This window comes from Mus pahari, chromosome 5, assembly GCF_900095145.1.
Source record: "Mus pahari chromosome 5, PAHARI_EIJ_v1.1, whole genome shotgun sequence".
Taxonomy (NCBI): Eukaryota; Metazoa; Chordata; class Mammalia; order Rodentia; family Muridae; genus Mus; species Mus pahari.
Window position 1 is genome coordinate 15,899,825 of NC_034594.1, and position 17,361 is coordinate 15,917,185.

Here is a 17,361-nt window from a genome sequence, read left to right on the forward strand (position 1 = left end):
CACACACACACACACACACACACACACACACACACACACACACATCCCATGCATGCAGATAGCCTGCCTTTTATCCCAGGGTCTGTATCTTCTAAAGTCTTTCCTCTGAGCTCCCCTGGTGCCAGATACATTACATCCACTGTAGCCTTTCCTCATGGGCTATGGGATGGTAACTTTGTGCAAGTTAAGGAATGGCTCCATGGATACTGCAGGCAGTTGGCATTAGCAACAGCTCTCTCTGTGTTTTCCAGTATCCTGAAAACATCTGTCTCTTTAAGATCCCATGTAGGTTATTCCTTAACTTTTGCTTCCCAGGGTAGGTTCCTTGAGGACTTGAGAGGGGAATGGACAGAGCCTTGGACATGACTGAATGTCCCTATCCTGGCTTAGCAGCATGTCCCTAGGAGTAGGGCCCCTGTAAACACCTACCTGTCTGAGGAGAAAAGGCAATCCATTCCCCCCCCCCCCCCCGCTCCACTCCTGCATATAAACCAGGCTTTTCTCCCCAAGGCACCTGCCTTCATTAGGACTGTAAGATTTCACAGAAACTGTGCTTTCTCTGTAACAGGGTGGCAGGAAGCCCCAGGGGATCCACTTCACAGATGAATATACACAGCGACACTTCAAAATTGCTGTCGCAAACGTTGTAACAATTCCCCAAATTTTTAATCAAGTCATATAATTTTTAATGCTTCTGGATCAACCCCCACATAAATCACATCCTTTCTCTTCATCATGAGTGAGGAAACCTTCCTTGGTTCATTTGCAAGTCTGATATGCTCGGCATAGAAAATTGATAGCGAGGGATTTTTTTTTTTTCTTTTTCAAAAAAAAAAAAGCCACAACAAAAATGTAGTGAGTATGAGAGCTGGCTCCTAGCACCAGCCCCGCTTCTTAGCTTGAGTCATTTTGCCATTTCTTCCAATCCCAGCACCGCACAGTCCTCTCCAAATGGAATCTCTGAATTTTTAATGCTGCTCAAGCCTTCCGAGTGCTCAGAGGCTGCACAGCTCAGTGGGGAAGGAGGTACCACATCACTGGACACCAGCTGCCCAGAATATGCTCTGAGCCACATTTGCTAAAAAACACTCACTTACTCTATTATCCCACTAATTCAAAAGTTTAAAAATGACTTTGCCCTGGACTGAATTAAATTTACTTTAACATACATTAATTAATCACCCTGAAAGACTGAGATAAGAGTCATGTTCTCTGTGGATTACAAAAACACTCTTGTAGGAGGAAACCCACGGTCAGTAATGCAGGGGAAGATCTCAGGAGAATCCAAGTTCATGGCCAGGTCAATAGGTATTACAGAATCCAGCTTTGGAGAGGTCGCTGGAGTAAACACCTGGGACAGACATGTGCTGAGGAGAAGTGGCTGGCACACAAACAGGAAGACCTGAATGGCTTAGAGGTTCACTTCTGTCATCAGTATATCTTTGCTGGGGAATGAGGGGAGGGGAGGTGGCTGGTGCCGGGTAGATCTCTGAAGTTTGCTGGCCAGCCAGCCCCTCTGAAGTAGTGTGCTTCAAGTTCACGGAGGATCCTGTCTAAAATACATATGGTGGTCGATGATAAAGACATCTGGTGTTGAACTCCGAATTGGGCTTTCCATAGTCACGCCAGGCACAAAGTATGCACATGGACATGTGAATCCACGTGTACTTGTGTGTGCGTGCGCACACACACACACACACACACACACACACACACACCACACAGAATATTCAGCTTAGTCCTGGATTGCTGAGGATGCTAAGAACAGTGGAGACAGGGCTGGTGACAGGCACTAAAGTGTGAACATACATTATAATGAACTTTGACACTCTCTGGGTCCAAGGAGGATACTTTAATATGCAATGCAGGAATTGTCATAGTGACCATGTTTTCTCCAATGGATGTACCATGGTTCAGGTTGGCCCCAGGGGCTCCTTTGACTGTGAAGTGTCAAGGTAAGTACTTGCTGGCTATAGGGGAGAGATGTCTGCATGTGTGAGCGGGATACCCAGGATGGCAAGTGCCTTCTTTGGAGTGACAGACATCTACCTGTTGAGGACTCTACTTCCCCAGGGCAGGAGTTGATCTTATTTCCATGAAGAGTCTAGGAGAAAGGCCAGCATCCTTAGCAACGAAGGTTACGCCCTTGGGAATTCACTCTAAACATGATCAAATATATGAGGAGAATGAGAATTTTGTTGTTGCTTAAATTTCATTAGCATAATGGAAAAAGGAGATGGGGCTTCAGTGCAGAGCTCTGGGACCAGAACATCCTGGCCCTACAAGAGGGAAACAGAGAGGCCCTAGAAAGAGCTTCCTTGTAGATGTACCTGGTTCAGGATTTACAAATCTTTCTCCCTGAGGTGTGACAGGAAATTTTCTGTTGTTTTTGTTAAAAATCTCTTCATTTTCTTTAAAGTTCTTGGTCTAGAAAATTCTGCTCAAGTCAGCTTAAATTTGTTTATTGGAATGACTGTTTCTCTGTTTGTGGTTGGGGATATTGGATCATGTATAAACTGGGCCCAGGGATGGGGTGATGTCTTCATCTGTTTTGTTTTTCTACAGTGAAATGACTTGAACAGAATAATGTAGGAAGGAAGGTTTGTTTAGTGCATAGTTTTAGAAACTGCAAATTCAAGGTGGCCCCACTTGTTTGGTACGTGGTTCCATTTCAGCGCCATAGATGCCACCCGGGGAGGACACAGCAATCACCTGACAAGACAAAAAGCAAAAGAGACTCAGAGCCAAGTTCACTCTTTTTATAACTACCTATGTCAGGAGCTAAACCAGGTCAAAAACAACTACATTAACCTCATCCATGGAAATGCCTGTCACCTAACTTTCCATAGCCACCTTAAGTTCCCTCCTAAAACACACACACACACACACACACACACACACACACACACACACACACACACTTTTACTTGTCACATTCAAGACACCTCAAGCTCCTGAACCTGAAACCATGGCATAAAGAAGGCCCCTAGACTCATTGTCTCTCCTCTGCTACCTGAAAGCCCCACCCTCTTAGAATCACATTCAGAGCATCGAGTTGTCACACCCAGCTGAAAGAGTGTCTCTGCCACCCAAACCATGTAAAACACAGGTGTCATTTTCACTGGGTCGGCTTGGGTACCTGTGCTCAGTGAGCATCAACTTCTCTGGAGAAGGGAATGGATACAGGCAAGCAAGGAAGATTCAGGCAGTTGAATGTCCAGTGATAAGCAGGCCTGCTGTGGTCTGCATGGCTTAGGGATTGGCCTAACTGGGATGACAGGGAATGGAGAAAAGACAGGCACATCAATGTGAGTACAGAAAAGCTAGTATCATGTGTGCTGTAGGCTCTGAGGAGGACAGCAGAGCTTATTCTATGTAGCTTGATTGAGAGGAAGAGGTAGCTCATCTTGGTAGGAGGTCTTTGGTAGGGAACAGTAAGATTGCGCTGATCTGGGAGGAGGAAGTTGTGGCTGATGGTTTCTGTAGACACTGGGTGTAAAGGTCAGGTGTTCCTCCACACCCACACTTGGACCACCAGAAGGCATTGCCCTTTCCCTGAGTGTGAGGTGTTGGAGTCCTTCGAAGGCCTTGTCTATGTCAACAGAAAACACTCACTCAGAACTTCCTCTAGTCTCCACATAGGACATCAGCCTCTCCCCTCCAAAGCTCAGAGAACATGGGGGGAGAAGGGTCAGGAAGAATTAGGAGCCAGAAGGAGGATGGATCAGTGTGGAACTCCACCATGTCCAGCATGACGTGGCCACTGCACTGTTTGAACTCTAGGGAGCTATGACTAACTGCAGGAGACTAGGCTGGTGAGGACCCTGTCATGAAGGGGAAAGGGGCTCTTTGGGGCTTGAGTGGAACAGTTGATGGGAGAAGGAGAGACATTTTCTTCAGCATTATAGCACTGTGAAATATCCATGCTCTGTGAACAAACTCCCAACCATGTTCCCATAAACAACCCTGGTGCAACTCATTGGAACAGCTTCCACCCCACAGGTACATGTGTTCACATACATGCACAAACACATGCATGCATGCATACTCACACATGTACATGCACACACATGTACACATAGACACACATGTGCACATGCACATGCATATGCATACATTCTCACCCACACATACATGCACACACACATGCATGTACACACACACATGCACACACAAAGGCATGAGCATAGAAGGGATTAGTTGGCAAGAGGAAGGGGATTCGTGGGCATGGAAAGGGAATAGGCTATGGTAACAAGAGTGACTACTAGAAGCACATTATATATATTATGTAGATATGTCACAGTGAAACTCATTGTTGTGTATAATTAATATATTGCAATAAAAGCATTTGAAAATTAAAGAAGATTTAGGAAAAGGCAGAACATTAAAGTGCTGACTATTCATGACTCATTCACCTAACACACATGCTGAGTGTGTGTGTGTGTGTGTGTGTGTGTGTGTGTGTGTGTGCACATGCACGTGTGCATGCATACAGGTGCTCACATGTGCTTGTGAGTAAGATGGTGTCGTTCCTGGGTGGTACCTACGTCACTCCTTTAGTTGATTTTTTAAAAAAATGCTCTCTCACTGCTCAGGACTTCTCTGACTCAGCCAAGCCTACTGGCCAGTGACCTGGGAATCTGCCTGTCTCTGCCTCCCCAGTGCTGGGATTACAAGTGCAAGTCGCCATGCTCAGGGATTGTTTTTGTTTGTTTTTTTCATTAACATGGGAACTAGGAATGGAAATCCCAGGTCTACTGGGCTGTCTCCCCAGTCCCCTGAGGGACAATTTTGAAGCTCAGCTCAACCCCTCTCTCCCAGCAAGTCCTCTGTGGTTTGTAGAGCTCTTGCTTCTGTAGTCTTCATTTCACAGTTACTGCAACCCTGTGTCCTCACTCCTCCAGGACAGTAAATCCAGAGTTGGGTGGGCTGAGGTAGACATCCACAGGTGCGGCTCACATACACATTACCTCAGATGTGTTTCTCCCGCCTATCTTAGTTTCCTGTTTCTGTTGTAAAATCCTTCAGCAAAAACGAACCAAGGAGGAGAGAGGGTTTGTTTAGCTTACAACTCCAGGTTACAACCAAGCACTGCAGGGAAATCAAGGCAGGCGCTTAAAGTAGCAGGACCCGTCATGCCCACAGTGGAGAGCAGAGGAAGGAAGGAATGAGCGCGAGTTCCTGTTCAGTTCTCTTACTCCCTTCACTCAGACCAGGGCTCAGCCAATGGATTGGTGCTCCCCAAATTCAGGGGGAGTCTTCCCACTTTTATAGTCCTCCCCAAATTCAGGGGGAGTCTTCCCACTTTAATTAGCACAGTTAAGAAGATCCCTCACAGACACTGCCATAGGCCAAAACAATTCAGACAACTCTCCATTGAGATTCCCTTCTCAAGAGACTCTAGACTGTGTGGAGTTGCCAATTAACGCTAACTGCCACCGTGCTGTTAAATCATCTCATTGATTTGGGTGGCAATGTTGTGATATCTTGGGACTCCTTATCGATTATTACTGTATGACTGTGACTTATAGATAATGTCACTTACTAAGACAGTTCTTGGTCTATATAAGGAACTCAGTAGTTTTTTGATGAATAAATTTATGATCTAAATAATGATACTAACAGAAAGAATAGATGATATTTATTTACTTAGTATGTTTCCAATGCCAGGCTCGGTGGAAAAGCAACTCTGCCATAGCCATTGTGTGCCTCATTTCTGGGTGAGGTCACATTTCTAAGTGGATGAAGGGTTTGAAATATAAAGTCTGTCCAACTTTAACTCGGCAATCTTTTTTTTTTTTTTTTTTTCAAGGCAGTGTTTCTCTCTATAGCCCTGTCTGTCCTGGAACTCACTTTGTAGACCAGGCTGGCCTCGAACTCAGAAATCCGCCTGCCTCTTCCTCCCGAGTGCTGGGATTAAAGGCATGCGCCACCACACCCGGCTTAACTCGGCAATCTTGCAGAATGGATTATCAATTGATTTTAGCTTTATGTAGAACAGCAGAGGCAGCCGGATGTGGTGGCACACGCCTTTAATCCCAGCACTCTGGAGGCAGACTCAGGTGAATTTCTGAGTTCAAGGCCAGCCTGGTCTACAGAGTGAGTTCCAGGACAACCAAGGCTACACAGAGAAACCCTGTCTCCAAAACAAAACAAAACAAAACAAGAACAGCAGAGGCAATGTGTATTGACCAGCTGCAGAGTGACATCTGTGTACACAGACTAGGTGCATTTTGGAATTCCTATTCCCTAGAAACTCTGTTACTGAAGGCCATGAGCCCCTCACCAGGGCCTGGTGTCACAATGCAGGTCCTACCAGACCTGAGAGGCTTTGCCCATTAAACTCTAGACAGTGAAACGTGGTTAATCTGGGATTTCAATACTCTTGGTGTGCTTATTCCTAACAAGAACTATTTCTATGGGGGCTGGAGAGATGGCTAAGGAGTTAAGCGCATGTTGCTGCTCTTTCAGGAAACCCTGATTTAGTCTCCCAGCATCCAAGCCTAGCAGCTCACAACTGCTGTTAATTCCAGCTCTGGGGACTCTGACCCCATCTTCAGGGCCTCTGGAAGAATAGTAAGAGCCATCTCTCCAGCCCCCAAATAAGTCTTTTCTAAAAGAAGCATTTCAAATTGAAAGGATGTAACATTTTATGAGTGTGTGTGTTTGTGTATTTGTGCGTGTGTCCGTCCAATGTACATGTGGAGGTCAGAAAACTGTTTCCTGAAGTCTGTTCTCTCCGTAAGTCAGAAAATGCTGTGTAGCTATTTCCTCTGAGGTAAAATATGAGGGGAGCTCCTTAAGACACAAGATGTTCTAAGGGGAGTCAAAACATCTCAGCCTGTAGGCAATCTCTTTAAGCTCAGGAAGTAAACAACTCAAAGGCATTTAGAAGTCCCTGAAACAGAGCAGATTTACTAAGTCCCAGCTTATATACGAAGTAAGGATGGCTGAGAGAGAATCTCCAATGAGCCAAGCTGTCTAGAAGCGGCTGAGAGCAGCGGAGGCATTTGGAAGAAACAGAGACCAGCTGGGGGGCTTAGAGGAGACAGACAGGTTGAGCCACTTGAAGAGGCATCGATCAGCATGTCGCCTGCAACAGGCTCAGATCAGCTGAGCTGCCTGAAAGACACTGTCTAATCCACTGAGCTGCCTGTGGCTTGTGCAGCGTGGTCCAGGTCTTTTTATGAGCAATGCCAGAATGCGGGGATTTCGGGGAGGCTTTGGTAATGCAGCTAACTGTCTTTGAGTCATTGCTGCTCCTATAGGTGACTATTCTATATGTTACTGCAGTAAAACTCATTGGCTCACCAGACTGGACTTCGATGGTATCCTTATTTAATCCGTCATCAACTCCCCACTCGGGATGATAGGGTTTTTGTTTGTTTGTTTTATTTTGTTTTTTATCTTTCCCCAGGAACATTGTCATATAGTTAGTGTCAGGTAGTTAGACTTGGTTGCAAGTGCCTTGGCCGGCTAAACTATCTTGTCAGCCCAACAATGCTGAGCACTGCAGAGGGGATTTGAGGGGGGCTGGGAGCAGCTGCTTCTATCCTTGGATGCTAGGAACTTCTGAGTTCCTCACCTGTGACAGGTATCCTGAGTGGTGACTGAAGAAGTGATCAGAACAGGTGTGTCTCCCTGTGTCTGTCAGAAGGGGTACGCCCTACTGTCTTATCTTGTGACAAGCCTCTCTTGGAAAGAACTGTCAGTCATTTGAAGTACAATAGCCAGGCCATTATTTCACAGCCATTGAGAGAAGAAGCTCTGTTAGTGAGATTTTTCTACTTACTAACAAAATGGCCGGCAGGCAGATCTTGAGGAAGAACGGGGCTTATTCTGTTTTGTTTTTTAAAATAACAATTTTCATTTTCTAAAAGCATCAATAGTTCCCAGTAAAAGATAAAAAGGATCCATTCCATGTCTTAAAAATGGTAAAAGAGGTCAAATGATTATTTTTTTAAAAGAAAGAACTGGTAATGTTTACACATAATATAAAGTAGATGTGTATATAATTGTTAGAGGTTGGACATCCCGTTGAAAAATAGAAAAAGGAATTGATAAGAACAGGATCTCTGGGGTGAAATAAGAGGTGCTATTTCTTTTTTTAAAAAACTTTTTATTAGATATTTTCTTCATTTACATTTCAAATGTTATCCTCTTTTCTGGTTGCCCCTCCAAAAATGCTCTATCCCCTTCCCCTGCTCACCAACCCACCCATTCCCACTTTCTGGCCCTGGCATTTCCCTACGCTAGGGCATCAAGCCTTCACAGGACCAAGGGCCTCTCCTCCCATTGATGACCAACAAGGCCATCCTCTGCTACATATGCAGCTGGAGCCATGAGTCCCTCCATGTGTATTCTTTGGTTGGTAGTTTAGTCCCTGGGAGCTCTGGGGTTACTGGTTAGTTCGTATTGTTGTTCCTCCTGTGGGGCTGCAAACCCCTTCAGCTCCTTGCGTCCTTTCTCTAGCTTCTCCACTGGGGACCCTGTGCTCAGTCCAATGATTGGCTGAGAGCATCCACCTCTGTATTTGTCAGGAACTGGCAGAGCCTCTCAGGAGACATCTGTCAGCAAGCACTTGTTGGCATCCACAATAGTGTCTGGGTTTGGTGACTGTGTATGGGATGGATTCTGTCACTTCTAGTGTGACAAAGGTGATGAGGTGGGGGAGAGGGTGGAGCTGTTACTGTCATGGCCCCCAGTGGATGACAGATCCTGATACCCACATCACTGAGCATTGTCTCCATTTGGTCATCATCGTTACATATTAGTTAGCTCATTTGCTGAATAATGGAGTCTTCGTGTATGCATATTTAAGTATTTTAGGCTTTTAGAATTTTGAAGATGATTCATAATCACATACTTTCTGTTATATAACTTCATATAATGGCATTGGTAAATTTATTGTTCACCAATTTCAATTTTAATGAAGAAAATAGCATAAGAAACATTTGATAAAAGCATGATTTACCTCTTATTAAACTGATAGAAAGGTAATTTTGTACAAAGATATATTTTAAAATCTTTGGTTAACATTCTGTGTTCCTTCCAATGAAAGTTTTCTACTTTTATGAATAATGTACAGATCACCAGGTATATTTTGAAAATTCATACTTTTGTTACCTTGACCACTGAACCTGGTTTAAAATGAGGTAGTTCTTGCAACAGGAATTTAGTATATTAAGTTACACCTCAGGCTTCTAATCTCTTGCAAATTAAATTTGAAAAATGTATTGTGAGGTCCATGGCATTGATCCAAATACTTTTTAAAAATTATTTAATTCACTTTATACCCTGATTTCAGCTTCCCCTCCCCCTCTCCTCCCAGTCCTCCTCTCCCACCTTCCCCCAACCCCATCCTCAGAGAACAGGGGTCCTCCCATGGATATCCACCTGCCTCGGCATATCAAGTTGCAGTAGGACCTGGAGCATCTTCTCCTACTATGGCTAGACAAGGCGGCCCAGTTAGAGGAAGGGACCCAAAGGCAGGGCACAGAGTCAGAGATAGCAGCTGCCCCCGCTGTTAGGAATCTCACATAAAGACCACACTGCACAGCTGTTACAGATGTGCAGAGGGCCTAGGTCCGTCCCATGCGTGCTCCCTGGTTGGTGGTTCAGTCTCTGTGGGCCCAGGTGAGTTGATTCTGTAGGTTTCTTTGTGGTGTCCTTGACCTCTCTGGCTCCCTCAGTCGTCCCTCCACCTCTTCTACAGGATTCCCCAAACTCCACTTAATGTTGGGCTGTGGTGGGTCTCTACAACTGTTTCCATCAGTTGTGGGTACAACCTCTCTACTGACAGGTATGCTAGGCTCCTGCCCCCCCCCCCCCTCAGCATGGGTCTCAAGCTGGACCAGTCAATGGTTATCTTTTCCCCCAGCTTCTGCTCCATCTTTATTATCCTTGTACCTCTTGTTTGCAGGACAAGTTGTAGGTTAAAGGTTTTGTGGCTGGGTTGGTGTCTTAATCTCTCCATTGGAAGTCTCTTCTGGTTACTAGAGATCACCTTTTCGGGTTCCATATTCACCATTGCTAGGAGTTTTAGCTAGGGCCACCAGCATAGATACTTGGGAGTATACATTGTCCTAGGTTTCTAGCTCATCCCAGAGATGCCCCCCCCACACACACACACCGATTCCAGTTCTCTCTATCAGTACTCTCTCCCTTTGTCCTCCCCCTTCCCCACTAGTTACCTCTTGTTCTCCTACCACCCCTCACTGAAACAATCCCCTCTGTCCATCTATCCCCATCCCTATTCTATTTCCCCTACTCAGTAGGATTCAAGTGGACCTCCTAGGGCCCTCCTTCTTACTCAGTTGCTTTGGGTTGGTGGATTGTAGCATTGTTATCCTATACTTTATGGTTAATGTCCAGTTATAAGGGAGTACCTCCCACATTTGTCTTTTTTTGGGGGGGGGGTCTGGCTTACCTCAGTCAGAATGATCACATCTAGTTCTAGTTAACTGAATAATGTTCCATTGTGTAATTGAACCACATTTTCTTTTTCCATTCTTCAGTTGTTGTTTTCCGTTTCTGGCTATGATGAATAGAGCTGCTATGAACATAGTTGAGCAAGTGTCCTTGTGATATGATGGAAAATTTTCTGGGTATATGTCTAGGAGTGGTATTGAGGTAGACCTATTCCCAATTTTCTGAGAAACTGTCAAACTGATTTCCAAAGTGGTTGTACAAGTGTTCACTCCCACCAGCAATGTGGGCAATGCTCCCTTTTCTCCACATCCTTACCAGCATGTGCTGTCCCTTGAGTTTTTGATCTTAGCCATTCTAATTGGTGTATGGCACAATCTCAGAGTCATTTCGATTTGCATTTCCCTGATGACTGAGGATGTTGAACCTTCCTTTAAGTGCTTCTTAGCCATTAGCGATAGATCCCTGTTGAGAATTCTCTATTTAACTCTCTTCCCATTTTTAATTGGGTTTGTTGCTGTCTAGTTTCTTGAGTTCTCTATATATTTTGGATCTCAGCCCTCTGTTAGAAATAGGGTTAGTGTAGATTTTTTGTTTTTCATTCTGTATCCTGCCACTTTTCTGAAGGTGTGTATCTGCTGTAGGAATTCTCTGATAGAAGTTTGGGGGTCACTTATGTATATCCTGTCATCTGCAAATAGCAATACTTTGACTTCTTCCTTTCCAATTTGTATCTCCCTTGGTCTTCTTTAGTTGTCTTATTGCTGTAGCTAAAACTTCAAGTATTATATTGAATAGATATGAAGAGAGTCTACAACTTTGCCTTGTCCCTGGTGTGGTGCAGGAAATGGAATGCAGTATGGGGTTGGTGGGGCCTTTCTGAATCACATTAGAGTCTGTCACGGCAGAGAAGACATGGAAGCAGGAGCTTGAGGCAGCTGGTCACTGAGTCAGAACCAGACAAAGAGGAACGGTGTGCTTATCTCGATTTCCCCTCTTTATTTAGTTCAAGAACCCGTCCCACACTGAGCTCCTTGCCTGATTGGGCCTGGGTTAACAGGAGAAGGCTTAGGAGTGCCCAGCCTTTGAGGTAGCCAAGGCATCTTAAAATTAACTGGAGTGTGTGTATCTTCCACTCATGAATCTAGATAGCTCGTGGTTTGGGGTGTGCTCGACTGGTGGATTGCAGCTCTGCACAGGCCACTGCTGTGGTGAGCTAACAGAACCCATTCATGAGTCCCAGGAAGTGCTAGATGCTGGGTGTAGGTAGACACCAAGTGAGAGGACATCAGGAGATTGACTTCCCAAGACCAAACCAAACCAAACTTGCTTCTCATGCCACATGGCAGGCACTTCTGATATTCTTGGAGCCTCTTAGAGCCAGGCAAGGAAGGAGAATACAGACAAGATGAGCAGCGTGGATCCTGGCACCCAGAGAGCATCTGAGGGCTCCTAGGACAGCCACACCTACGCTATTTCTAACATCTTGAATTAAATGTAACACCATGCAAATTTCCTCCCATATGCTTCTATCAATTAAAAGATGTGACTTTTTGCTTATATGTAAGCAAAACTGACATGTTGTTCCAGTGGTGCTTGCCCTGTGCTATACACATCTAGTTCACAGTAGATAAGAAGGTTGGCTATTACTTGGCTATTTAGAAGGACTTGGGGAGGGGGCCAACATGATGACTGAGTTGTTAATGTGTTTACTGCATAGGTATAAGGACAGAGTTTGCATCCCTGGCGGCCATGCCTGAATTTGGTGAGCAGCAGTAACTCCAGTCTTAAGGAGGGAGATTGAGAGAGGAGAGAGAGAGAGAGAGAGAGAGAGAGAGAGAGAGAGAGAGAGAGAGAGATCTGGAGCCAACTGGTCAACCAGACTGGCTCAATTAATCAGCTTCAGTGAGAGATGTCAACTCAAAACAAGGTGGAGAGAAACTGAGGAAGATACATGCTGTCCACCTTAGTCCCTATACATATGTGGCTATACGTGTATACATACCTGCCAGGTGTGCTCACACAGAGAAAGAATACTGTAAGACTGTAAGGTGCCATCTCGGCCGTAACTCACCTAAGCCCTGCGCCCTCTTCCTTTCTAGTCTCTTGGTGTTCACGATGCTGTCCTGCTTTTTGTGGGTCTGTACTCATAGGTATGCAGTCATTCAAAGGAATCTGGGAACTGGCTGATACAGCCAACGGGAGAAATGGGGTCCCCAGTGGCTAACAAAGGCTGCTATGGAAGTCTCCCAGTAGTGTAAGGGCAGGTGTGTGTTGGGGTCAGGGGGGACAAAGAGGGTGGTCTCTCGTATAAGTGTTGTACCCTCTTTCACAGGTGATGGAGGAACTCACAGCAATCCTCCTGCTACAGCCTCCTGTCTAAGGGCTGTGAATGTCCATGATTGTGTGTGTGTGTGGGGGGGGGAGTGTAGTATGGGAGTGTATAATGTGTGTATGTGGCCGCAGTGGCTAGATGTGTAATTCTTGTGTTTTGTTTGAGACGAAGGTCTCTCCTTGGCCCCGGGGCTTGTTTTGAATCATGTATCATATGAGGGGGGTCTGGAACTTATTTTTAGCTCTTTGACGTTTTTGAGTGGTTTTATATATCTCAGGAAGAGAATTGGCTAGATTCTTGGATCCTTTGGATCTTGTCTCAAGGTGCACATGGTCATCTGGAGTGATCCAGGGCCTTCTGAGGCTGAGTTCAGGGCATAAGGGGATGTGTGCACCAGTCATGCCTGCATTTGACAATTTTCCCCAACATGACAGATGCCTTTAGTTCTGGTGGAGAGAGCAAGAGGAATCCCCGTTTGTACTCTCCTTTGCTCTCTGTGGCTCTGCCTTCACTGCATCTGAACCTCACCAGGGTTGGGAGGAGTCCCTGGAAGAGAGCAGGTCTGAAAGATTAGCAGCAAAGTGATAAAGCTCCTCATGGCAGCTGGCTGCTTCAGCATCTGCAGCTACAGGCTTACTCCCTGAGTCAGCACCCACACCAGTCCCTTACAGAGAGGAGGTTGTGTGTAGATTATGAAATATTGATTGTCTGTCCTCCACATCTTAATTGCATTCCAGAGAGTGCTAAGCTGAGTCAGTATGGGACTCAGCTTCTCTTTGCCCCTAGGAGAACAGAAAAGCCGGGGAAGCAAGAAGGCAAAGCGCACACTAGAATACGTGGAGGGGAGAGGTAGAGACGGAGGTGAGGGGTGTGGGGATCGCACAGTCAGTAAACCAGCTTGCCATGGAAACATGAGGACTGGGGTTGATCTCCAAGCCCACACAAAGAGCTCAGCATGGTGTTGTGTTGCATGCCTGTAATCCCAATATTGGAAAGGCAGAGATAGGATCTCTGGGGCTTATTTGGCCAAAACTGAGTTCTAGGCAAAGGAAAGAGACTCTACCTCAAAAAAAAAAAAAAAAAAAAAAAAAAAAAAAAAAAATCAACGTGGATGGTTCCTCAGGAACAATACCAGAGATTTACTTCTGACACACACACGTGCACACTCACACACATTCAAATAACTAGGCAGTTTCAGACAAGGAGGAAGAAGGGAAGAGGAGGAGGAAGAGGAGGAAGAGGAGGAGGAGAAACAAGTCAAAGGAATTGCAGTGAACACAGCTGCTCACAACGGAGATTAGTGCCCAAGTGGTACTACTGCTCATGAGAAAGCCGCTGCTCATGGAAGGAGGAAAACAGTCCCATGCTCTGACATGGAAGCTGAAGGCAAGTGGAGGTACCCCTGTTCGTTCTCTGACTTCATCAGATGTGTCTGGACTGCCAAGGGATGCCCAGCCATTCCCTGCCATGCTGTCAAAGACATGTTCCTCGAGGCTCCAGGTCCCCGAACACTGTTGTCCTGTGGCAGTTTCCTCTGATGTCAAACATCCCTGTGGGAGGCAGGGGAATGCTCATAAAATTTATAAAGGTAAACAAAACATCACACATCTAGCAATGTAGGAACTTAGAAGACCCTCAGAGATCCCTCTGCAGCTTTATAGAAGCTGTCAACAGCTGTTAGAAGATCCTGGTCAATCAGATTGACCAGAGGGGAGATTCTGGGGCTGTGAGCTGCCTGCAAGCTGTTGCAATTCTCTCTCTCTCTCTCTCTCTCTCTCTCTCTCTCTCTCTCTCTCTCTCTCTACCTTTGGATCAGAATTTAGCTCTCATCTACTGTTCCAGTGCCTGACTGCATGACACCATTGTCCCTGGCATGATAATGAGTAGGGTAGTGAGCTGTATGTATATAGACAGCCTGGTCCCTGGTGACTCGGTAGGTAATGACTTCCACCCACAAGGGATAGCAGGTGTTTGGCCACATCCCTTGGGCTGCTGACTCCTGTCACAGCTAGAGCCAGCCCCCTGCAGAGAGATGTGTGGCCATCAATCACATAGGCAATGCCCCCAAGCTCCTGGTATTTTGTCTGGACTCCACCCCCACAGTTACCTGGCAACAGCCAGGTAGGCCCAGCCCACTATAAAAGGAGCTGCTTGCCCCCTCCTCACTCTCTTATGCTTACTCTCTTACTCTCTTACTCTCTTGGTCCTGACTCTCTTACTCTTGCCCCCTTGCTTCCCCTCTCTCCCCATCCCCTTCCCCCTTCTCTCCATGTGGCCATAGCCAGACTCTACTTCTCTACTCTTCTCCCCCTCTCTGCCTTTTTACAATAAATGCCTTAAAACCATGGACTACCTCTTCTCATTGTGAGATCTGAGGTGCTGGAACAATGGAACAGGTCTACCCCTAGCAAGCTGCTTGTCTAACCTCCCACTGGAAGCCTCCCGGTGTTCCCAGACAGTCTCCACCAACCCAACCAGCCCTCCCAAGCCTGCCTAGGACTCTCCTCTCCACAGTAACCAGCTGGAGCTCTCTCCCCTGCCCTTCTCCCCTCAGCCCAGGGCTAGTGCCACCTATGGGCCCTCACTCTGTTCTCAGCTCTTTCACGGCATTTAGTGGCATCTGTGGCGCCCAAGAGTGAGAACCTGCCGGTCTCGGCCTCCCTGTGGACTGGGACCCCCCAAGCTGGCTCGCAGCAGGTTTGCAGGGACTTCAGATTGCACCGTCCTCACCCCTAGAGCAGCGTCCTGCCTCTTCTCACAGCCTGACACCAGCCTGACAGTATGGGCTCCTCAGTACAGTCAAACTTCCCGAGTCCACCTCTATAAGTGGCCCTAGCCCTGTGGTAGGCTGGGTGAGGGACTCTATTTTTGACCCATAACAATGGACTAAACCTCTGAAACAGTAAGCAAGACCCTAACTAAGCAAGTCCTTTGTTTTATAAGAGTCATCTTGGTTGCAGTGTCTCTTCATAGTGCTAGGACGGTGGCTAAGACATAATGTTAGATTCAGAATTGGAAAGTTCTCTGCTACCAGGACAAGGCTTGGTAATGAAGGAACTGGGCCTGAGACTGTCATTGAGGGTTCGTAAGGCCAGGGGTGATGTGAAGCAGGGTAGGGGAGCAGACTGGCTCTCCTGCACATGATAACTTTCGAACACGGCCCCTGTGCACATCCTGTGTACAGTGTCCTTCCTGCACAGAGCTCACATTCCCACACACTGCACAGAGCACTCAATCAGGCAGTTGTCACTGACATTACTTTTATTAGTCATTGTATAGTTTTAAAGTTATAATTCAAGAGGAAAATGGGATTTACATATATTCTAGTATCCAAAAAATTATTTTACATATGAAATAAATTTTGCGTCTGCCGTGATGCGGATGCCGAGTCTGCTGATTACTGCTACCTCGGCATTTCACACTTTTCCACCCAAGTAGAAATGGCATGTGTCATCTCTTAGTTCAGTTTGAGAACATGTCTGGTTTTGTGTTTGTCTTTGCCATTGTTTACCTGAGTGCATTGTTTATCTTTGTTCTGTCTGAGACGGGGTTTCATGTAGTTCAGACTAACCTTGAATTTTCTGTGTAGTCAAGGACAACCTTGACCTGATGATCCCTGTGCCTCCCTCCACGTGGCACGTGATGGGATTACAGGAGTACACCACCATGCCCAGTTTAATCCCGGGACTGCATGCATGCTCGTCAAGTGTCCTGTCAAGGGAGCTCTCTCCCTACCCCTGGCTACACTGTGGAGATACAGGGATGTGAAATAGAGCAGGTATGGATCTGCAAACTTAGATTGTAGAGACTGAATATTTGTGATTTTTTGTTGCTAATAAATGCATATGGCTGAATTAAGTAAGTTAGGTATGCATAAATTATAATATAGAAGCCTCTGTATTAGCTTGTGTAGCAATGCATGCTAATTGGAGATTCTGAAATTATTATTAACATTTATTAGCAGTTCTTTCTATTTAGATCCAAGACTAAGATTTTAGGGGCAAGAAAGCATGCTGATGCTGGAATTCTCTAGAATGGTGACAATAAACAGCAGACTAACATTTAACAACTTCAATTATTGCTTAAAAATCTTCCTTAAACAACACAACCCCTATTACCGACCCTTGGCTGGGATGTTCCCAACACTGCAGCCTTGGTGTGACTTTGTGCTACTGATGGTTTGTGGTAACAATTTACCAGTAAGTTGGGAACTCATAGGAGTTTCTCCTGGTTGAGTGTTCTATAAGTCTGGAGAACAATCTACAATAGCGCTGCTTTCCGTTCTGAATGAATTGAGTGTATTAAGTATGCAGCAATCCAAAGTATAAGAATAAATAGCAGGTACCAGACAGGCAACAAAACACCATCAAACTGGGGGCCTTACAACCCCAGTTTAATAAGGCTACCGGAGTAGCCTTATTAAATAGAATAAACAAACAAAGATTCCATTATCAAACGGGGGCTCGTGGTAGCTAGCCGAGGTGGACTAGGGAGGGCTGCCTTGAGACAGTCAGCTGGGGTTCCTGGTTGAGAGCACCTCTCCAAGGATGCCTCCGAGCTGCTTGCTCGCTGCACAAGCAGCAGTGACCTCTGTAGGA